We start from the raw sequence: 24,613 nt of genomic DNA, 5'->3' as shown, positions 1-24,613 counted from the left end.
AATACATGCTGCAGCCCCTGGTAGGCCTAGGGTACTCCTAAGCCCTGGGTACCTAAGGTACACTGTACAGGGGCCTATAAGGTGATCCTATCCAATTGGGTTATGCACCTAAAGTACATAGTATTAATTTAGAGAGAGAACCGCAGGGCTGTGGGTCTGATTAGCAGGCCCACAGCCACATCTAAGTCGAAAACCAGTAAAGCAAAAGCAAAAAGTGGGGGTGAACATAGAAAGCAGACCCTACTCTCCTACACTACCTTCTACTAAAAAAACGTTGATTCAAGCCCTGGTACTAAGTAGACTAGGTTATTGCAACGCTCTGTTATTATCGGCCACCTGATCTGTCCCTCCAAGGGTTAAGTACTAAATTGAGATGCCCTCGCCAAAGCTGTTGCCTGTCCCCACACACCAGAACCTTTTCAGACAATGCTGTTTAGAAGTGGGGGTTATCAAAATTTGGGCCGTATATATTAACTATAAGAAGGTCTGCTCTCCTCCCCCTACATTGAGAGATCACATATCGCCCCTCATGGTCTGTCTCAACTGGTTCGAGTTTAAGAGTAGTCCTAAGGTTCACCCATGTAAGCACACCACACGCGTGGGTGGTGAAACCCACAGCATGTACATTTCCCTGCAGTCCCCTGTAACGCAGCATAGGACAACTGAGAGGGAGATGCGTCTCCTGTAGTAATGCAACATCGATTTTGTGCCTTGCCAAGTAGGCCAGGACCTTTCTAAGTTTCCTGTGGTCGTTAAGGCTTCGCACATTCCAAGTGAGTGCTCGAACCGCGCCACTGACTACTCTAGTACCGGACCTACTATGGTCTGTCATGGGGGTAAGTAGAACCTGCCTTGCGTAACCTGCTGCTTATACCGATAATTGAGCAATTACCATATAACAAAATAGATACAGTGCGAAAGTTGTCATGCATTTGTAGTCTCAGTCCCATCCCACCCCCCACCCATGCCCGGCGTTCCCCCACTGTGCCAGAGTGGAATACCACAAAAGACCCCCCCACATTTTCCTTCAGAGTTTTCAGTAAGCCAAAACAGAAAAATGCTGAACCAAAACACCCCCCCCCCCCAATGTGACTACCAAGTTGATACACTCGTGGGTGGATGTTGCCTGTCAAGCTGGATAGTGTGACCCAACCAAACTGGGTCCCCCCCCCGCATGCCATTGAGCAAGTTGAGCGCATCTGCTACATAACGCTTCCGCCTCCCCACTCCACAAATGCATTGTTTACAATAAATGTCATGGCGTAACTCTCACTGAGTGTCGACCGCACTGCACATATCACTCCAGTGGAACTGTCTCTGAGGTACCCTCCCAGTGTCCGTGGCAGATAAAGTGAAGCTCACACTGTAAGTGCCCCTGACCTCCCATCCTTGCCCCCTCAAACCCCTTGGAATAACCCTCTTATCTGTAACAGGTGCAGTCCAATGGTCAGTCTTGATCGTCCAATCCACTGCCAGGCGCCTCCTCCATGGGGCTCCGCTCCGGGTTGCAACCTTTCTCTTTGGAACACTCCTTCAGGGCTTTCTGCAGAGCTTTGGGATCTGCGACTGGCCCTGTCGATTTACATGGAGTTTCGCTGGATACAGCATGGCATAGTCCAAGTTTAGATCCCTCAATTGGCGTTTCAGAGGTGCAACTGCCTGCGCGTTTCCTGCACCTGAATCGTGAAGTCCGGATATAGAGAGATACTGGAGCCCTCGTACTGCAGTACCCATTTCTCCCTGGCCAGTTTCAGTGCCGAGTCCCTGTCTCGGTAGTTCAGCAGTCTCGCTATTATCGGCCTTGGAGGAGCGCCAGGAACTGGGCGAGGGCCCATGGAGCGGTGAGCTCTCTCAACCACGAAGATGGGAGAGAACATCTCACTACCCAGCAGCGTTATCAACAGTTTTTCTACAAATTTCTCCATGTTGCCGGTCTGTGTCGATTCCGGAAGTCCTGTGATCCGCAAGTTGTTTGGTCGAGATCTCGCTTCGAGGTCTTCTCCTGCAACTCTTGCAGCACCTTCTCCATAGGTTTGTGTTCAGTGTCCATTGTCGTCTGCGCTTCCTCTACCTCCGTGACTCGTCGTACTGCCATATCCAGCCTTTCAGGCTGTTTATCATTCGCTCGGACATTCTGTCCATTCGATATGAGAGGGAGTCCATTTTCGTCCCTAGTATAGATAAGCTGTTCTGCAAACCATTCTCCATCGCAGCCAGCATGCTACAAATGCCTCCATCGGCTTCCTCTTGGCTGGGCCTGTTCCTGCGCATTATCTCCTTAATCAGTGGGATTCTCCATAGTTTTAGATTTCCTTTGGTCAAAGATAATTGTAGGCTGAGTCTTATCCACTCGACCCATCTCGACAGTGCCGTGGCAGCCTCTAATGATCTGGGACCGTCGGCCAACAAGCTGGGTATCGATGGACGGATAGTGCACTCTAAGGTGTTACAGGCTGACATTAGTTACTTTTGGTGACTTTCCACGCCAGGTCCGCAGTGTGGAAAGCTAGGGCCCTGAAAGGGGAAATCTCGGTTCCTAGAAATCCGTTCACAGAGTAGGGAGGATGGTTGGGTCGGTAAGGAATCTGTGACTAGATAGAGTCTGTACCAGATAACGCGTAACCGAAGGTAAGTAACTTGATCATCTGATAGAAACTTCTATCCGCAGATTCCTTACCTTAGAATAGATACCAAAGCAATACCTTTTGGGAGGTGGGTCTGCAAGAAAATTTCATACCAGGATCAAACTGACAAAGTGCCCATCCCGCTGGACCTAACCGTCCAGGCAGTACAGTCAAGTGAGCATGTGCAGAGAGGTCCAAATTGCTGCCAGATGTTCAGGACCGGAAGTCCACGTGCTAATGCAGTAGTCGCAGACTTGGCTTTGGTGGAATGAGCACACAAGCCCTCGGGGTTGCATCTTGGCAATGCATAGCAAAGCAGATCTTAATGCAGAGTATGATCCATCGGGAGATGGTCTGCTTCTGCACTGCCTTTCTCTTCTTTGCTCTGACATACCCCCTGAAGAGTTGGTCGTCCACCCAGAACTCTTTCATTCAGTCAAGGTAGAATGACAGCAATTTTTTCGGATCCAGGCGGTGGAGTCGCTCCTCGTCTTAAAAGGGATGTGGTGGAGCGTAAAAAATAAGCAGGGTAATGGAGTGGGCTACATGAAAGGGAGTGATTACTTTCAGCAGAAGGAAGCTCTAGTTCGTAGAACCAGCTTGTATGAGTGGATGACAAAGCCTGAAGCTCACTAACCATCCAAGAAGATGTTATTGCCATCAGGAAGGCCGTCTTGATGGTAAGAAGCCTGAGAGGACAGTTGGGAAAAAGCTCAAAGGGAGCACACATCAGGAACGTCAGGACCAGATTGAAGTCCCACTGAGGCACAATGAAGGGAGAAGGAGGAAACATATTGCAAACCTTTCAAGAACCTATGTACAATAGAGAATTGGAAGAGGGAGGGTTGGTCAGGCAGCCGAAGAAAATCTGATATAGCAGAAAGTGCCCAGAGAAGAGCCCTGATGGGCAAGGAAAATAACAAACAGAAGAACCTGAGAGAGGGGAGCAGAAAGAGGGTCAACATGTTTCTTTGCACACCTTGCCACAAACATACCCCAACGGTAGGTGTATACCGATTCAGTAGAGGGATGCCTGGCTGCCAGAAGAACATTGCAGACTTCGGGCGGAAGGTCGAAAGCTGTCAACTGTCGCCGCTCAATCTCCATGCAAGAAGGTGGAGTGCTGACACCTTCAGGTGGAGAACCCTCCCCTCCCACAGAGCAGCCTGATTGTGGGCCTATGGCCATGCTCAACAACTCTGGACACCAAACTCTTCGAGCCCAGTCCGAAGCCAAAAGAATGACTTGGGCCTGGTCGTTTTTGATCTTGAGAATTCTGGGCAGAATGGTATGGGCAGAAGCGTACAGGAGGCCTAAACATCACTGGAGATGAAAAGTGTCTCCGAACAAGAGCCGCTTTGGAAACTTCAGAGTGCAGATCTGCTGACATTGCACTAAATCAGCAGTGGCAAAATGATCTAACAAAGGCTCTCCCCATCGCTGAAAGAGACCTTGCCCCACTACCGAATGGATATGCTATTAGTGAGCCACTAGGTACAGAAAAACAGCAGTCCTAGGCTTCCTCTATTAAGAAGGTATTCAATAAGATCAGAATATATAGGGTACACATAGAGATCAATCATATCATCAATGTACCTGGTTACTTTTCAATTTGATCAAGTATATCCTCAAAATGACACACATGCCCCTTAGATAGCTTCAATAGTGACTGTTTAATTTCACAGTTATTATAACAGATAACTGTAGACAATGTTTCAAAACAAAAAGGGTTGCTCCAGAGGGAGTGTGAAGGAGGAGAGTGCTCCTGCACACTGCTGGTCGATCAGTGTGAATAGAACAGATATATAGGGAGGGAAATCAAAGAGTCATTTTGAAAACACAATTTCATTTAGTCATATCCTCAGTAAACTGGTTGTTGGATACAGTAGCTCCAGTATTACAATAGGGCTTGTCCCTCATTGATTTAATTGATTTCGTAGATTATTTGCTATTTCTTGATGGTGAACAAGGTTGTATTCACTTATCACAAGGCAGGACTGGGGTGAGGTAGGGTATAGGCCCACTAGGGAAACATTTCGACGTTTCAACTCTGGTGCATGGAGGGTAGTATCTTCTGCAGGCGGGTCTTCCTCAGGACGGGGTGGGAGACAACCTGAAGGTACAATTGGAGTTAGATACATTTATTCATTAAAACCAAAAGTTGAAAAGGTGGGAAAGTGTGTCAACTCACTGACCTATGATTAGGTGAAGTCAGGAATACAGCCCCTCAGGTGGTGGTCTGTAAGAATTGTGGATATGGGTAAGAACCTATTCTAAGGTTGGAATTAATCATGTCAGACGCAGTGCAGTAGACCACAGTCGTCTTACCCGCATTGATTCAGCGGTGAGTTGAATAGGTATGAAGGCTGCAGTGTAGATTGAATCAATCACTGGTAATTAATTTGCCCATGGCATCTGGAATAAGGAAAATTAAAGGGCTCATTAGTGATCCACTAGGCATCTTCGGCTGAGTTCGTCCGGAGGAAAGAGATGAGTAATGCCCTTTAGAAATCTATTTACAATCTCTGACTTGAAAAGAGAAGGCTGATCAGGAAAGCGTAGGAAAGCAGAGATGGCTGACAGTTAGCCTTTTAGAGTGCCCAGAACAGAGCCCAGCTGGGCCAAAAATAGAATGAAGAGGAGAATCTCTGAAAGAGAGGCAGAAAGGGGATCCACAGCCTTTGCTGTGCACCATGGCACAAATGTGTTCCATCTACAGGCGTATACCATTTTAGTGAAGGGACGCCTGGCTGCCAAGATGACATTACAGACTTCGAGAGGAAGGTCAAAAGCTGTCAATTGTCGACGCTCAGTCTCCACGCAAGGAGGTGGAGGATGGACAGGTTCAGGTGGAGGACCATCCCCTGCGACAGAAGATCCTCCTGAAGAGGCAGTCTGATTGGAGGATCGATGGCCATGCTCAAGAGCTTAGGGTACCAGGAACTACATGCCCAGTCCGGAGCCACAAGAATGACTTGGGCCCGGTCACGCTTAATCTTCTTCAGCACTCTGGGCAGAAGTGGTACAGGAGGAAAGGCATATAGGAGGCCAGAGTTCCACTTGCGTCGAAAAGCGTTGCAGAGCGAGTACCGCCTTGGAAACTCCAGCGCAGAACTGCTGACTTTGCGCATTCTCTTTGGTGGCGAACAGATCGAACCAAGGCTCTCCCCACTGCCGAAAGAGACCTTGCACCACCTCAGAGTGAAGACGCCATTCGTGATCCATCATGCACTGGCGGCTGAGTTTGTCTGCACTGGCGTTCAGAGAACCTGCCAGGTTTTGAACCACTAGGGATATGCTCTGATGTTCCAGCCATGTCCAAAGGCGAAGAGCCTCTTGACATAGGGTCCTCAACCCCACCCCACCTTGTTTGTTGCAGTACCACATGGCGGTAGTGCTGTCTGTGAACACCTGCACTACTCTTGCTTTGACAGAAGGAAGGAATGCCTTCAGTGCAAGACGGATCGCCCAGAGCTCCAAAAGGTAGATGTGGAGACCGGACACCGCTGGAGACCAGAGACCCCTGATCTCCACCTCCCTCATGTGGCCACTCCATCCCAGAAGTGACGCATTCGTCACTACTGTGAACTCTGGTTGGGGAAGGGAGAGGGATCTGCCGCTGACCCAATCCTGATTTTTGAGCCACCACTGCAGTTGTCTAGCAGTGCTCTCCGAAATCTTGACGCATCGGAAAGATTTCACTGATGCTGCGCCCACTGGAACTTCAGGTCCCACAGCAGAGCCCGCATATGCCACCTGGTATGGCAGACCAGCAGGGTGCAGGAGGCCATTAGGCCCAGCAGCCTCAGGTTGATCCTGACCGAAACCCGGGATAGAGGCTGAAAGATTGGAATCATAGCCCGAATATCCCGGACTCGCTGTTCGGGAGGATAAACCCAAAACCGTGTCGTGTCCAGAACCGCTATGATGAAGAGGAGCTTCTGAGAGGGAGTCAGGTGCGACTTCGGTACATTGATGGAGAACCCCAGCAAACCCTAGGCCCTCCAACCGAGTCCGCAGGGCCCGAAGGCGCATTGTGGGTTCGGGCCGCCCAAAGATGGCGTGCATCGCTTCGTAGAACATACAAAGCTGGGTGGGAGTTGCTCTGGGTCCCGTAAAGAGAGGGAAACGCGGAGTTGACTCTGCAGGCTTCACTTGCAGCCGCGGGAGTGGCACCACCCGCGTTCCTCGTCGGGTCGGCCGACCGACGAGGAGAGGTCGAAGAGCGACGGTGCTTCTTCAACTTCTTCCTAAGCTTCGACTTACCCGACCCCAAGTGCGAAGACTTTGAACACGAATGATGGTGGCTCCGCGACCCGTCCCTCAACCTCCCTCGTGACCGGGACCTCGAATGGTGTGGAGCCGACTGCCGGTGCTTAAAAAGCTTTTGGGACCGCTCCCACAAAGCCTTCGGCGCCATCGACCGGCAGTCGGAGCACTACTTGGGGTCGTGGTCGCTCTTCACACAAAAAAAGACGCGTTGCGGATCTATCACCGACATCATCCGATGACAGGAACCGCAGGGCTTGAAGCCGGGCATCCCTTGTGCACCTTAGAAGTCAAGGACTCGGAAAAGAAGTCGAGAAAAAGTCAGTCAAAAAATGACTGCAGGTACCGCTCTTCCTGGATCTGCGCTGGCTGGCACGGAATAAGAAATAACTGAAATCAGCGCGTGAGGGCGGCATCTAATTAGCTACCGTGACGTCATCCCGGCAACACGACGCCAACAACGGACACAGAGCCGACCAACGCCACCTTCCGATGTGCAGTGGTACTGCTGACGAAAAACTTTCAGGATCCAGTCTGACGCCTGGGGGTAAGTCTAAGGTAAGGAATCTATAACTAACGTGTTTCTTTCAGATCAAGGCTCTCCCCACTGCTGAAAGAGACCTTGCACCACCTCCGAGTGAAGACGCCATTCGTCATCCATCATGCACCAGCAGCTGAGTTTGTCCGCCCTGGCGTTCAGAGAAACCTGCCAGGTGTTGAAACACCAGCCACATGCCCTGATGTTCCAGCCATGTCCAGAGGCGGAGATCCTCTTGACACAGGATACATGACCCCACACTGTCCTGTTTGTTGCAGTACCACATGGCGGAGGTGTTGTCTGTGAACACCGGATCTCCCAGAGCTCCAGCAGGTTGATGTGGAGCCCGGACTTCACCAGAGACCAGAGGCCTCTGATCTCCATCGTGGCCGCCCCATCCCAGAAGTGACACATCTGTCACCACTGTGAGGTCTGGTTGGGGAAGGGAGTGGGATCTGTCGTTGACCCAATCCTGGTTCGTTAGACACCACTGCAATTGGTGTGAAATGAAATGAATGAAATTAAAAGACCATTTGTTAAGCACGATAGCTACCCTGAGGCGTCCTAGCGCTGCAGACAAACACATGCGGGAATATAATTAGGGTCTATACAGGTTTGTTATAAAGAGCAGAGTTTTAAGAAGTTTACGGAAGGGTAGCAGATTGGGCTCTGCCCACAAGTGGACGGGGGGAGAGAGTTCCAAAGTTTAGCTGAGTTATAAGCAAAGGAGCAGCCACCACATCTAGTTCTTTGATCTTGGGCACTAGGGCGAGGAAGGAAGATGTTGATCGAAGCGGTCTATTCGTCTGTTTGGGGGTGATCAGAGATTGGTTAATGGCAGGGCCCGTCTTCCAGAAGGCCCTATGGGCAATGCACAGGGCCTTGAATTCAATTATTTCCGTAACCAGGAGCCAGTGGAGGCTCTTTAATCCAGGATTGATTGAGAGTCGCCGGGGAATCTAAAGGAGTGTTCGGGCTGCGCAATTTTGGATGACTTGGAGTTTGCGCAAGGTGGATTGAGGGGCCCCTAGATAGAGGGCGTTCCCAGTGCCCTAAGAGATCTGGATGACATCAGAAAGATTCCCCTGATGCTGCGCCCACTGGAACTTTAGGTTCCACCGCAGAGCCCGCATATGCTACCTGGCATGGTCCACCAGCAGGAGGCCATGAGGCCCAGCAGCCTCAGGGTCATTCTCACCAAAATCCAGGATAGAGGCTGAAACATCGGTATCATAGCCCGAATATCCCGGACTCGCTGCTCGGGAGCATAGGCCCGAAACTGAGCTGTATCCAGAACTGCACAGATGAAAAGGAGCTTATGAGAGGGAATCAGGCGTGACTTCGGCACATTGATATTGAACACCAGCGAGTGCAGGAGGTCCGCCGTAGTCTGGAGGTGGGAGACGATGGCCTGTGGAGAGCCCGCCTATAACAGCCAGTTGTCAAAATAGGGGGAAGACTGGAGCCCCTGATCTGCACAGATGAGCTGCAACCACTGCCATCACTTTCGTGAACACCCGAGGGGTGCTGGTAAGGCCAAAGGGACCACAGTAAACTGAACATGCTTGTGGCCTACCGTGAACCGTAGGTAACGCGTGTGGGCTGGCAGGACGGGGATGTGGAAATGAGCATCCTGAAAGTCCAACGCTACCATCAAGTCTCCAGGGGCGAGGGCAGACAGGACCTGAGTCCATGTCAACATTTTGCTCTTCTCCTTCCGGAGGAAGCAGTTGACATCCCTGAGATCTAAGATAGGACACAGGCCTTTGTCCTTCTAGGGCCCCAGGAAGTAGTGAGAGTAACAACCATGACCCACTTTCTGTGACAGGGACTGGCTCAACAGCTCCCTTGTCAAACGTAAAGATCCCTTTGGACTCTTTTTAAAGCATACAGCGATATCTTCCTCACATCCACTCATAAGCCACTCACCAGCACCAAATAGAAACCAAAAACATAATATAAAACTGTCATATATTCTTTATTTGTTTGGATCCTTATAGATTCAACAGATATCAAAAATATTTAAAAACGAGTATCTCATCAATACACATGTTAAAAACATTTCATTCACAAAACAAAGGGAGAATCTTATCATACTCTAAAAACAACAACAACCCGATGAATCTAAAAGGGCACTTCAAGTACATAAGATTTGATGCTAATGTCCCTGGTTCAGGGTTAAACAGCGTTCCTTTTCTCCTATTAAGGCCAGGTGTTGTTTAGGTGCTTTCTTAACCAAAGCTGTGACGCGTTTCAATGGTATCGTTTGGTTCACCACCTTCTTCAAGCTTACAAATACTATTCAATATCTCCCAAAATATTCATCCGATAATTAGTCATCTGAAGGAAGATATGTCTATCCTTCCCCAATGACGGCTTCCTTGTCGGGTAAACCGCAATAATGACGCTCAATAGAGGGGCACACAAGGTCTTCCCTTGGTGGCCTTGTTCTCTCGATGGTTATTTTATAAGACAGGCATGAGAAAAGTGACAACCAGGAACCACAACCTCACTGGTTGAGCTGTTTTAGAAGTCCAAATTTTCTTGACCACCGGAGCTATGTCCCTCAAAACCGCCGATTGTTTCAAAATGGATATTGACTTTATATATGGGATAGCACCTCGTCAATTGGTGCTTTCAAGGTATCCAATAGCCTGCCGGGACTAAACAGTCTCCTCGCATGGACCGCTCTCCTAAACGTCGATCGACAGCTCCCTTGGCCAAGAGAGCCGTAACATCCTGATGGAGAAAGGCAAGTGATCCTCCGACATGCAGTGGAGTGCTGGTGGCATGGATAGTCTCGAAGGGGAGGGAGTAGCCCCTTCGGACTACCTGCAAAACCTATCTGTCTGCGGGCGGAGACGGACGACTACCTTCCACAACCCGCGTCGCGTCAGCCGACGGACAGGGAGAACACAAAGAGCGATGATGCTTCTTCGCCTTCTTTTTGTGCTTCGACTTACCCGTAGTCGAAGACTTCGACGATGAGTGATGGTGATGGCTCTGTGACCGGTCCCGCGACCGCCCTCTTGACTGGGACCTCGAGCAGCACGAAGCAGAGTGCCGGGCCTCGAGAAGCTTTCGGGACCGTTCTCGCAAAGACTTCGGGTTCATGGCCCGGTAGTCGGAGCACGACTTCTGGTCGTGGTTGTGCTCCAAACACAAAAGGCACACCAGGTGCATGTCCGTAACCGTCATCAATTTGCGACAAGAGTCGCAAGCCTTGAAACCCGTTTGAGGACGTGACATTCCTACGTGCACCAGGAGTTGAACGACTTGAAAAGATGTAAAAAAAAAAAAAAAGTTGCAAAAAGAGAGACCAAGTGATTCCAGTTACCGCTCTCTACAGATCTGCGCCGGCTAGCGCGGAAAAAGAAAGAACTGACGTTAGCGTGCAGGGGCCGCGTCTAAGTAGATACCGTGTTAGACTTGGGGGTCTCTAGTTGGCACAGGTATGCACTTGTGACAAATAGGGACCCTCGCCTCTAGTCAGGGTAAGGGGGTACACTCCTAAAATAACCCCTGCTCACCACCTTGGTAGCTTGGCACGAGCAGACAGGCTTATCTCAGAGGCAGTGTGTAAAGCATTTGTGAACACATACAGTAATCAAGTACACTTCAGATGGACACCACACAGGTTTTATATCAAAAGGAATATGCTACTTACCAGTATGCATCTGTTCTTGGCATGTAGAGCTGCAGATCTATACACTGTGCATAGCTCGCCATCTGGTGTTGGGCCCGGATGTTTGCAGTTTGTTTTTCCTCTTGGAAAGTCTTTGGAAGTCACGAGGTTGGTGACTCCTCCTTTGGTTCGTATTGCGCATGGGCTTCGGCTCCATCCTCAGATTGTTTTTCGCCAGCAGGGAAAGATGGAGCGTAATGATAACAGTAAAGAAACCCATGTGTGTTGTATCTAAATAAGATAGACTGGAACGGATACAGGTAGCCGGGGAGGCGGGTGGGCGTGTATAGATCTGCAGCTCTACATGCCAAGAACAGATGCATACTGGTAAGTAGCATATTTCGTTCGAGGCATATGAGCTGCAGATTATACACTGTGCATAGACTATATAGCAGAACCCAACCCTAGCGGCGGCATCCGTTGCAGTTGTTTGGAACAGTGTTTTTAGTACAGCCTGGCCCACACTAGCTTGTTGCTTGGTTTGCACATCTACACAGTAATGTTTTGTGAAAGTGTGCGGTGTTGACCATGTCGCTGCTTTACAGATGTCATCTAGTGGTAGGTTTCCTAGGAAAACCATAGAAGCCCCTATCTTCCTTGTAGAGTGGGCTTTAGGGGGAACAGATAGCGTTCGTTTTGCTTTGTGGTAGCAAATCTGTATGCATTTTACAATCCACCTAGCTATCCCTGATTTAGAAATAGGGTTGCCTTTATGTGGTGGAGAGAAAGAAACAAATAGCTGTTTGGTTTTTCTGAAAGGTTGTGTTCTTTGGATGTAGTAAAGTAAGGCCATTTTAACATCCAGTGTGTGTAAAGCCCTTTCCGCAACGGTTTGAGGTTGTGAGAAAAAGACTGGTAATTCTACCGACTGGTTTAGATGGAAGGGAGAAATGACTTTGGGTAGAAATTTTGGGTTGGTGCGGAGTACCACCTTGTTATGATGCATTTGAAGAAAAGGTTCCTGTATGGCGAGTGCTTGTATTTCACTAACCCTTCTAAGGGAAGTGATGACCACTAGGAATGCTGTTTTCCATGTGAGAAATTGCAGCTCACATTTATGTAATGGTTCGAAAGGGCGTCCCATTAGCCTTGTGAGAACTATATTCAAGTTCCAGACAGGTGAGGGTGGTACTCTGGGTGGAATTACTCTTTTGAGGCCTTCCATAAAGGCTTTAATGGCAGGCACCCTGAAAAGTGATAGGTGCTGCCTGTTCTGTAAGTAAGCAGCAATTGCTGCGAGGTGTAACCGAATGGATGTATATGCTAGGTTACACCTTTGGAGATGGAGCAAGTAACATATGATGTGCTGTATGGACACATTTAGAGGATCGATTGTGTTGTTGTGGCAGTAAACAACAAATCTTTTCCACTTTGCAGCATAGCATGCCCTAGTAGTAGGGCGTCTAGCTTCCCTGATAATATTCATGCAATCAGGGGGAAGGTTAAGGTATCCGAATTCTAGGACCTCAGGAGCCAGATCGCAAGGTTGAGCTGAGCTGGGTCCGGGTGCCTGATCTCTCCATGGTTCTGGGTTAGGAGGCATGGTGAGAGATGTAGCTTTTGGTGTGGTACTACTGAGAGTTCCAGCAGTGTGGTGTACCACGGTTGTCTGGCCCATGTTGGAGCTACTAGGATCAGTGTTAGGGAATGCTGTTGTAGCTTTCTCACCACTAATGGAATTAGTGAGAGAGGTGGAAAGGCGTATGCAAATTTGTTTGACCAGTTCATCCATATCGCATTGTCTTTGGACAATGGGTGTGGATATCTGGCGGCGAAGCTTGGGCATTTTTTGTTTTCGTGGGTGGCGAATAGATCTATGTGTGGATGCCCCCACTTCTGAAAGAACGGATGAAGAATCTGTGGGTGAAGTTCCCATTCGTGAATCTGTTGCGTTTGTCTGCTGAGCAGATCTGCCACGGTGTTTTGGACTCCTGGGACATGTTGGGCCAGGAGAAAGATTTTCTGTGGAATTGCCCATCTCCATATTCTCTGTGCTAATTGAGAGAGCTGTGGAGAGTGTGTGCCCCCCTGTTTTTGAATGTAGTACATGGCAGTCATGTTGTCTGTGCGAATGAGGACTGCCTTGCCTGCAATCTGCGTCTGGAAGGATTTTAGGGCTAGGAAGATTGCCAGTAACTCCAAATGGTTGATGTGGAGTAACTTCTGTTGCGGAGTCCATGTGCCCTGTACTGTGAGATGTAACAGATGAGCTCCTCAGCCGGAGAGCGATGCGTCTGTTGTTAGTATTATTTGTGGAACCGGGTCCAGGAACGGTCGACCTCTGGAAAGGTTTGTGGTGTTCCACCACTGCAGAGAGCGATGGGTGCGACCGTCTACCAACACCAGATCTGTCAGTTGCCCTTGGGCCTGGTTCCACTGGCGTGCCAAACACTCTTGGAGTGGACGCATCTGGAGTCTTGAATGGGGCACTATGAAGATGCAAGAGGCCATCATCCCTATCAGTTGCATAAACACTCTTGCTGGGAGAGAGTGTTGAAATATGAATTTCTGACGCAGAGCCTGTATGTTTGCAATCCTGGCAGGATTTATTTATTTATTAAATTTGTAAGGCGCTACAGCTACCCAAAAAGGGTTTCCCGGCGCCGAGACACAGCATAAGGATGTCAGGAGAATTTACTGGCTATTCTTGTTATTGTTCGAAAAGCCAGGTCTTGACGTGCCTTCTGAACCTGACATGGTTTTCCCCCTTTCGAATGAAGGGAGGGAGTGCGTTCCAGAGGGATGGTCCAAGGTGGGCGAAAGATCTGCCTCCCATTCTTGCCAATTTAAATCTTGGTACACAAGTTGGCAGCTGATTGCGAGCGAAGATTACGCTTGGGAGTATAGGGGTGAGCCAGAGCTAGAAGGTATTTGGGTGCAGTACCTGCTTTGATTCTGAACATGTAGTTCAGGGCTTTAAAACGGATTCTGCTTTCTACCCTGAGCCAGTGGAGTTCCCGACGGTAGCTCGAGACTCCGGAATCTTTAGGGATTCTGCACAGTAGTCGGACTGCAGCGTTCTGGACAAGTTGTAGTCGACTGACTACCGCTTTATTTGAGCCAAGGTACAGAATGTTGCCGTAGTCAAGCCGTGATGTTATGAGGGCATTGACTACGGTCTTTTGAGTGGAAGAGGGCAGCATCCAAATAATTTTCCTCAGCCATTTGATGATGGTAAGGCATAGGCCGACAACTTTGTTGGCCTGTTGGCTCATGGAGAGGGAGCTATCCAAGATGACTCCCTCTGGGGTACCTATGCCCTGGGTACATGGGTACCATACACCAAGGACTGAAAAGGGTACCCCAGTATCCAATCAGGAGTGTACCTAAGTACATATAATACCAGTTTAGGGAGAAAGCAGATAGACTGGGGTCCTGATTAGCAGGATCCCAGTCAGACTAATCAAAAACAGTATCACAATTAGCAAAAAGTGGGGGAAAACATAAGAAGCAGATCCTACTTTACCACAAGAGGTAAGTGATATATACTTTCAAAGATGCAAGACAGTTCAAGGTAATGCAGTTGTGCTTGAAATTACAATTGCTACATGTTGGTAAATGCTTTGAAAACAGTTTCAATTACACATGAATTACTTTTTTGTTACTTTCAGATTACTTTGAGTACTGGGGGTAGTATGCCCAGATACCACACCTTAAGGATACCCACATACAAGGTAAGTACTACTTTTTTACTTTGCAATTGAGTTCACTTTTCCCCATACATTAACAGTTCCACACTTAGAAAAAGTTTAGGCCCAAAATCTTATATCATGGGTTCCTACGGGAGAAAAATTATTATCAGTTTTGAAGTTAAGTACTTGACTTAACAAGGGTGAGCTTTGGGGGTTAGGACCAAGGTTGCCCAAGGTATAGCTGGGCACTCAAGTTGCACCACCAGCGGAACTTGGGTGGCCGGGTTTAGAGCGCATGGGCCAAATGTTAGCCAATGACGTATTTGCTTAGGGTCTGCTGACGAGCAGGCAACACCGGTGTGGGAGAAAAGCTCCTAGGGTTAAGGTCAGCAATGCAGGGGCCAACGATCAGCACAGGAGCTGCACCACCAGCAGCACTGGGGCGGATGGGTGCAGGGTGCAAAACAGACGTCGGGACCCTGTGTTTCCCAATAGAGACCTTCAGTTTCACAAAATTGGTGCAGGCTCAGGCAGTGAGACTTCCTGAAGGTGACCACTGGCTGGAGAGGTAAGTTGGGATCTTGGGGGATGCCTGGACATCATCGGTTGGGCCACCCAAGGCAGTGGGGCATCGACTGCAGGGGTGTCTTCTGGCGACAGGTTTTCTTACCAGCTCTGGTTGAGGTCACGGAGACCCTTCAGGTTGAGGCTGCAGGCGTCGTCTTGAGGGAGGTTGGGGGATCATCAGATCCAAGGTTAGGTTCACTGGTTCACTGTGACCGCTGAGCCTTCCCCAAGGCGAGGTCGCCCCCACTCCTCTGCTCTTACCTGCTGCCTGCCAGCCTTGCTCCTGCCTGCTGCCTGGAAGCCCCGCTCCTGCCCGCTGCCTGCCTTACCTTGCTCCGCTGCCTCGTTGCTGCCCTTGGGTCCCCTGCCGTCCACCGGACGACCCAGCTGCCGCAGAGCCGCCCTCTGAGCCCCTTCCCGCCACAGTCCACCGCCTACTCCGCCCCCCCTGCCCATTGGCCGCCCCGCTCCCGCCACCGAGCTGACCCGCCCTCCCGGCTCCTCTCTTATGACGCCCCCTGAGCGACCGCGTAGCGGACGCGCGCAGCGGGAGCACCGATTGAGCGCCGAAGGTGCGCCAAAGGTAAGCCCGTCCGCGCCTGGACCGCGCCCAGCGCCAGGACCCCTGGCCCCCGCAGACCCCAGCCCACCCGCCGGACGTACGACGCTGCCACCCTCAACGCTCTCAACGCCGGCCGAATCCCAGGATGCTACCGAGCCACCCCGAGACGGACCCTTCTGCTGCAACGCCTGCAAGTTCACCTGCATCCAGACCAGCACAACTCCAGCACCGACCAACACGTGCAACAGCAGCAGCCACCTGAAATGCATCCTGCTCAACACCCGCTCCGTCCACAGACACGCCGTCGAGCTCTGGAACCTGCTCGACACCACAGCCCCAGATGTCACCTTCCTCACGGAAACCTGGAAGAACGCCTCCTCAACGCCCAAAATTGCCATCGACATCCCAGACGGCTACAAGATCATCCGAAGGGACCGCATCAACCACACCGGAGGAGGCATCGCCATCATCCACAGGAACACCATCCGCATCACGACCAACACCGACGACACCCTCGCACCCGCCGAGCACCTGCACTTCCAGGTCCACATCAACCCCAAGACCACCCTCAGAGGCACCCTCATCTACAGACCCCCGGGACCTCGCACACAATTCAGCGAAGACATCGCCGACTTCATCAGCCCGCACGCCCTCCCCTCACTACATCCTCCTCGGGGACCTCAACTTCCACCTGGAGAACAACAACGACCGCAACACCACCACCCTGCTGGACAACCTCGCCAACCTCGGACTCAAGCAGCTAGTCACCACCCCCACCCACTACGCCGGACACACACTCGACCCCGTCTTCTCATCCAGCAAGGACATCGCCTTCAGCCACGCCACCGGACTCCACTGGACGGACCACAGCTGCGTCCACTTCAGCTTCAGAAGGACCACGATCCACCACCACCAGCCACAGGTTGCACGAAGAAGCTGGAACAAGATCACAGCCGACCAGCTCGCGACCGCCATGAGCAAGAACCCACCCACCAGCGCAACGAACCCCAGCCAAGCGGCCACCAACCTCACGAAGTGGATCAGCGACTGCGCTGACGACCTCGCCCCTCTGAAGACCCCGACTAGCAGACCCGGCAGCAAGAAAGCCCCATGGTTCACCGACGAACTCAAGAGCTCCAAGAAGAACTGCCGAGCTCTCGAGAGAACCTGGCGCAGAGACCCAACACCGGACAACATGACTGCCCTCAAGCTCGCCACCGGAAAACACCACCAACTCATCCACGCCACCAAGAAAACCGCATTCAAGGAACGACTGGACAACAACGCACACAACAGCAAGGAACTCTTCAACATCGTCAAAGAGCTCTCCAACCCCAACGCTGGTAACAACGACATCACCCCTTCACAAGACCTCTGCAACTCCCTCGCCTCCTACTTCCACAACAAGATCGCGGACATACACAACAGCTTCAGCACTCAACCGACGCACGCCACGACCGAACCACCGCCCCCCACCACCACCCTCCGCGCCTGGACCCCGATCAGCACCGAAGACACCGTCCGCACGATGAACTCCATCCACTCCGGATCTCCTACCGACCCCTGCCCTCACCACGTCTTCAACAAGGCCGACGCTGTCATCGCACCCCACCTGCGGGACATCATCAACACCTCCTTCGACACCGCTACCTTCCCGGAGAGCTGGAAGCACGCCGAACTCAGCGCTCTACTAAAGAAGCCATCAGCCGACCCCACCGACCTCAAGAACTACCGCCCCATCTCGCTGCTCCCGTTTCCTGCTAAAGTCATCGAGAAGACCATCAACAAGCAGCTGGCCGCCTTCCTCGAGACGAACGGATCCCTCGACCTCTCGCAGTCTGGCTTCCGGGCCAACCACAGCACCGAGACCGCCCTGATCGCAGCCACCGATGACATCCGAGCTCTGCTTGACAACGGAGAAACAGCGGCCTCCAGAACGCCTCAGCACGACTCATCCTGGACATCCCCCGTCGCAGCCACATCTCCAGACACCTGAGAGACCTGCACTGGCTCCCGGTCACCAAGAGAATCACCTTCCGCCTCCTCATCCACGCACACAAAGCCCTACACAACCAAGGCCCAGGATACCTCAACAGCCGCCTCAACTTCTACGCTCCCAAACGCCAGCTTCGATCGACCGGCCACGCCCTCGCCACCGTCCCCCGCATCCGAAGAGCCACCACAGGGGGACGGTCCTTCTCCTTCCTCGCCGCCAGGACGTGGAACTCCCTCCCGACCCACCTCCGCCTGACCCAGGACCACTTCGCCTTCAGGAAGCAACTCAAGACCTGGCTGTTCGAGCAGTAGCGGACCCCCCTCCCCTAGCGCCTTGAGACCCTCTGGGTGAGTAGTGCGCTATATAAATGCTTTGATTGATTGATTGACTGGGGAGACCCCCTTGGGATGTTGGGACACTCGAAACCGGACAGTGGGCGTCGGATGTAGTTTTGCAGAATCGTGAAGTCACCGGAATCCGGATTCTGGAGGTGAGTTTTTGGTTGAGCAAATCCGGTGCTCACGGGAGATAGAATCTGTGGGAAGGTCGTAGGGCAGGTCCTCTGGGCTCTGGGGGTTGCTGCCTGCTGAACTCGCCGGGGTACTTGCTGTAGGCAGGTCATAGACAGGACAGGCCAGTAGGGCTTGGTCCAAGGCAGTGGGTCTCCTCTTCTCCTTCCTGGGTCAGAACAGCTCTTTGGTCCTTCTTTTTTCCTCAAATCTGAGGAGGCAAGGTTCAGGGTTGCCCCTAAATACTAAATTTAGGGGTGTTAAAATTGTGTGCAGGTCGGGACCAATGGGTCCCTTCCTTGGGGTGGGTACACCCCCTATTATGCCACCCTCAAGTGGGAGAGGCATGAGCCTCTTTCTAATTGGCTGAGTCCCCTCATCTTCAAGATGCAGGGAACGGAGATGTGTGCTTTACTTCGTGTCCTCCACCTGAGGGGTGGGATTGGCAAAGGTGGGCACACCTCTCTTCCTAGTTTGGTTTTCCCGCTGATTCTCCTGCCCAAAGTCTATACTTATCATGTGGCAAGGAAAGGCAGTTGATAGCCCATCTGGCTCCCTCAAATCTAAAAAAGTCAAGCAAACATGGAGCTGAAAATTGTACACCTGACAACATTGATAATGTAAGATAGAGGGTTGAAACTTTGTTGAGTAAAAAAGGGACACCACAAAGGGTAGTATGAACAATAGTAAACAAGTGGCAAGGATCTTCTAATAGAAACCGAAGGGACCTATGAAATTTTGCTTGCTTTCCAAGCCTTTACCAGTTGTAAAATTTAAATCCAACTTCCCCTGCTGCAAATAGTGTCCCAAAGCAAATAAGTGAATGTGTTCACCTAGAGCCAAATATCGGATGCGCCAATAGCTTTGAGCCCATTGAACATGCTCCACTTAAAGGAACAGGGTATAGGAGTCTGGCCATTAACCCCAAAAATAAACCAGCACTTGGGAGGGGGAGGGAGCTGTCCAACTTGTATTTAAAACCCCTGACGATCTATGGCAATTGATAAAGGCATTAAGAGCTGAGATATGCAATCTGACTGAAATTTTTTACAAGCATTTGATTGTGACACCTGAGGTATTATCAGTTGAATTTGGAGCTAGTGCGCTTAAAGAGGGTTCACAAAGAATTATTTCCTGTTGGGCCACAAGGACTAGCAGAGAAGAGAGGGAATAAATAGTACAAAAAGAAAACAGCGACCGCCATATTAGTAGGAATGTGAGGCAGTTTCATATTGAAAATGGGGTGAAAAAACATGGGGATTATAGTTACAAATAACTCAGGGATTCATGCCATTGGTGCCATGAGATATTACCCACTGTGGGTGACACTATATCTTGGAACCCCTTAAATGGGATTGACAATAGATATTATTACACACATGGGGAGGTACATGATATGGCCACTAAACATTCATGCTGTTATGCCCCTCATTTAACCCACAAGAAAACAATTGCAAAAATAGGAATGGGATATTTAACCAGAAGTTGTATTTATGACACAAAAATCTAAAACTCAGGCAAGGTATTTACAAAGACCAAACTTACATAAAGAATAATCAAGTCATTTACCTTTGGTAATGCCTTATTTGCTAGAGACTCAAGCTAACTGCAGATTCCTTACCATTAGAATTATCCCCATGTGCCAGACTTGATCTGGAAATTTTCCATGAGCAGTACCCCTGCTGGTTGGTGGTGCTGATCGGCTCCATGTGGCGTCGTCAGCATTGTCCATACCGAAATTGACGTGCGCGGTGCCTATATAGGCGCCACCCTAGTGTGTTGACGTAGATTTCTTTTTGTGACTTTTTTCTTTTTTTACAGAATTTTATATAGCGCAAACTTGACCCGGTTTCGAGTATCAGAGCACTTTACATAGCACCACTTGTGTTACATGAGGACACCTTCATTTTTTTTTGTTAGACACGGGGAGATTAAGTGATTTCCCCAGAATCACAGGATGTTCAGCGTCATTGCAGTGACTCGAAACCGGTTCCCCAGATTCGAGCCAACCGCCCTAGCCGTTAGGCCAACTCCTCTCCCCCACTCTCCCTGACTTTCCACGCCAGGAGTGCGAAGCCACAAAGAACACTGGCCACTGATGTGGAAAACTAGGGCCCAGAAAGGGACCAGCCAGGTTCCTGGATCTCTATTTGCCTAACGGGGAGGATGGGAGTGCCGGTAAGGAATCTGCGGCTAGTTAGAGTCCTTACCGGGTAATGCTGTACCGAAGGTAAGTAACTTGTTCATCTGATAGAGATTTCTAGCCACAGATTCCTTACCTTAGAATAGATACCCAAGCAATACCTTACTGGAGGTGGGTATGCGGAAAAATTTCATATGAGGAAGTCCTGCAGGACCAAACAGGCAAAGTGCCCTTACAGACAAACCTGACTGTCCAGGCAGTAATGTTTTGTGAACGTGTCCAAGGAGGCCCATGTTGCTGCCTGGCAGGTGTTTAGGACCGGAACTTTAGCTCTGGTGGAATGAGCACCCAAGCTCTCAGGGGATTGCTTCTTGGTCAATGATACAAAACATGATCCATCAGGAAATGGTCTGCTTCTGCATGGCCTGTCTTTTCTTCGTTCTGACACATCCCAAGAAGAGTTGGTCGTCCACCAGGAACTTTTTTGGGTGCAGGCAGTGAAGTCGCTCCTCTTCCTTGAATCCCTCCTAGATCTGGACCATGTCGGAGAGATTCCCCTGATAATGCACCCATTGGAACTTCAGGTTTCACTGCAGAGCCCACATATGCCCATCTGGCATGTGTCTCTAGCAGGATGCAAGAGGCCTTGAGGACCAGCAACCTCATTCATTCTCACCAAAATCCAGGATGGAGGCTGAAACATCAGTATCATAGCCTGAATATCCTGGACTCGCCACTCGGGAGGATAAGGCCGAAACTGCACTGTGTCCAGAAAGGTCAGATGAAAGGGAGTGTCTGAGAGGGTGTCAGATGTGACTTTGGCACTTTGATAGTTATCCCTAGCAAATACAGAAGGTCCGCCATGGTCTGGAGGTGGGAGAAACAAGCTGGCCATCAACAGTCAGTCTTTGAGACTGACACCCCTGATTTGCGCAGCTGAGCTGAAACCACAGCCAATGAACTTGGTGAACATCTGAGGGGCGCTGGTAAGGCTAAAGGGGAGCAGGGTGATCTGAAAATGTTCGCGGCCTACCGTACACCGCAGTTAGCGCAGATGAGCAGGCAGGATGGGACTATGGAAATAGGCGTCCTGCAAGTCCAACGCTACCATCCAGTCTCCTGGGTCCAGGGCAGACAGGACCTGAGCCAATGTGAACATCTTGAACTTTTTCTTTTTGAGGAAGTAGTTGAGGGCTCATAGATCTAGGATAGGACAAAGGGCCTTGTCCTTTTTTCAAGACCAGAAAGTTGCAGGAATAGCAACCACAGTCTACTTCTGGTGCCGGAACCCTCTCTATGGCTCCCTTGGCCAAGAGAGTCAGGATTTCCTCTTGAAGCAAAATGAAATGATTCTCCTTCAGCCGGTCGTGAAATGGAGACATGGAGGGAGGGTTAGTCTCAAAGGAGAGGGAGTAGCCCCTTTGGACTATTTGGAGAATCCACCTGTCCGATGTGACAAGCCAGTGGTGTAGGTGATGGTGGATCATGCCAGTAACTGGCCGCCCATGATCTTGAAAGGCAAGCTTAGAAGAGTTTGGAGGCTGAGGCTGAAGGGGTGGTGGACTGACCTTTTCTTTGGCCGTCTGACCAACTAGGTCAGAGCGAGCTGCGCCCTCGGTTGTGATGAAGTTGCTGAACCTGTGCTTTTCTGAGGATGGGATAGGGCTGGGACGGCTGAAAGCCACTTCCGTAGTCACGAAAGTGGTGAAAGGCAGACTGGGGACGAGTAGCCACTGAGAGCCCATGGACTTGGCTGTAGCCTGTGAGTCCTTAAAGCGCTCCAGCGCCATGTCTCCATGAGAGAGGCCTGTACATCCCCAGAAAAGCTATAAGTCCTCAACCAGGAGTGGCGAACAGCCACCTTCAATGAAATTGCTCTGCCCAGTGAGTCGGCTGTGTCGTGACCACAACAGATGGCGAACTTTGCTGTATCTCCACCATCTGATACCTCTTGGGATAGGATGACCCGGGCCTTCTCCGGGATCTGTGGCAGCACTTACGCAACCTTTTCCCACAGGGAGGTGAAATAACGGCCCAATAAGCATGCAATGTTCACCAATCACAATGCAAGGATGAGGGAAGAACACATTTTACGACCCCAACTTTCCAGCCTCTTGGATTCCCTGTTTGGGTGCATGGAAAGTAGAGGCTTGGGCCACCAAGCTCTCTGGGGTCGGGTGGATGGTGAGGAAGGTTGGGTTTCTCAGGGCAGCAGACAATTATCCTGTTCGCAGGAGCCCCTGTGCTTGGTTTCGACCAGGTACCCAGTAGGACATCTGTAAGGGTCTCATTGAAAGGTAGCAAGGGTTCCGAAAAGGAGACACCTGTCTGCAAGACATCCGTCAAGATATTAGTTTTGACTGCCACCTAAGGGAACTGAAGGTCCAGGACCTCAGCCATCCTTCGCACCACCATAGCAAATCAAGCTCCCTACTCAGTGGCCACGGTAGGGGGAGAAAGCATGCCAGTATCTGGAGAAGTGTCCAGTCCACATTCTTTACCCAAACTCCTCACACCGGTCCATGTCATGATAAGGCTGATCTTCTAAAGGGTCTAAAGCGACCCCTCCCAATCTTCTTCCACCCCTAGTCTTTCAGAAGAGATCCCAGGTAATGACCTAGGACCCTGAGGTTTTATCGGGGTTGGTATTGGCGTTAGTTTATGCAGTACTGGCTCTGTGTCTTCGGACATCAGAATGGGGCTGGCACCGCCTGGGGGAACCAGCAGCGCCGGGTGCTTCTGTGCTGGCACCGGGAACAGTTGCAATGGCACGATGTATCCATGGGGGGACATTAGTGCCAGGGACGGAGCCGCCAGCGCAGAACCCCATGAAGTCCCCTCAGGGCCCGAAGGCACGCCGGCAGGGTAAGACCGCCCAGATATGAGGCACTTGGTGTCATAAAATTCTTTAAGCTGGGTGGAGGTTGCTCCGGCTCAAGAACAGGTGGGGCAGCCCAGAGCTGACCCAGGTGCAGGTTAAGAAAAAACGAGGCCTAGAACTCTGACGTTGCTCCGTCGCGGTGGCTGACGGACAGGAAGAGGTCGAAGAACCCTTTGACTACTTATGTTTTTTATACTTCTTACCTGACCTACACGATGACTGAGTGGGGGGACGAGGACTAGGGAGTCCTAGAGCGGTCCCCGGACCTTTCACTTGACCGGGACGGTGAACGAGACCTCAGAGGAGTGCGACGTGGTGCTGAGCGCAGGGTCGCAAGCAACTTTAGGGACTGCTCCCTCAAAGCTTTTGGAGCCATGGCCCAGCAGTCGGAGCACGACTTTGAGTCATGGTCACACTCCAGGCACCAGAGGAAAACTAGGTGTGGGTCCGTCACCGACATGGCACAGTGACGCGCACCGCACGGTTTGAAACCAGAAGTCTTTTTTAGACAAGGTGGAAAAAAGCCTACACACCAAAAAGGGGTCGACAAAACATTAAAAAAGCCTGTCAAAAAGTGACAGAGGGTAGCTCTCTTCACAGATCTGCACTGGCTGGCGTAGAAAGAAAAGAACTGACATCGGTGCGGCGAGTTGGAGCTGATATAAGTGATGCGGACATCACTACCATGTAGACGATGCAGACGACGCCACGCGGAGCCGATGACCGGTGCGCAGGGGTATTGCTCGAAGAAAATCTTTCCGATCCAGTCTGATGTATGGTAAATTCAAAGGTAAGGAATCTGCGGCTAGATGTCTCTATCAGATAACCTGAGCATAGACATGAACATTGTACAAACAAGCTAAGTGAGCACCACTAATTGGACACTGAATCACATCTAGTTACTGGGATACAGATTTCTGAATTCAATCTACTGCTTAGGGATACTTCAACATATTGTGGGAAAGGGGGAGTGTTCTCATAGTAGGCAATCGATTTGCATTCCATAATCGATTTTCTTCCTACTAATACATCAAGGGGTAAAGCATTTTTCTTTGGCAATATAGAATAAAACTAAGAGAAAATGGTGTATTTTCATGTTAGTTAACCACTCACATTACCGGTGATAAGAGGTCTTCAAAAGCACTGCTGTTTTACCCACAATAGAGAATGCCCACTTTGAAACAGAAATGTTTGAATTTTCTAATAT

General features: G+C 50.5%; 1 protein-coding gene across 5 annotated transcripts in view; it reads right to left on the bottom strand.

Annotated features, from left to right (window-relative positions):
* Positions 1 to 24,613, bottom strand: part of DNAJC13 (DnaJ heat shock protein family (Hsp40) member C13) — a 1,667,846-nt gene that overhangs the window by 29,903 nt on the left and 1,613,330 nt on the right. The gene's annotated exons all lie outside the window — the stretch shown is intronic.

The sequence above is a fragment of the Triturus cristatus genome, chromosome 10, assembly GCF_964204655.1.
Source record: "Triturus cristatus chromosome 10, aTriCri1.1, whole genome shotgun sequence".
NCBI lineage: Eukaryota > Metazoa > Chordata > Amphibia > Caudata > Salamandridae > Triturus > Triturus cristatus.
This window is presented reverse-complemented; position numbering and strand designations above follow the sequence as displayed.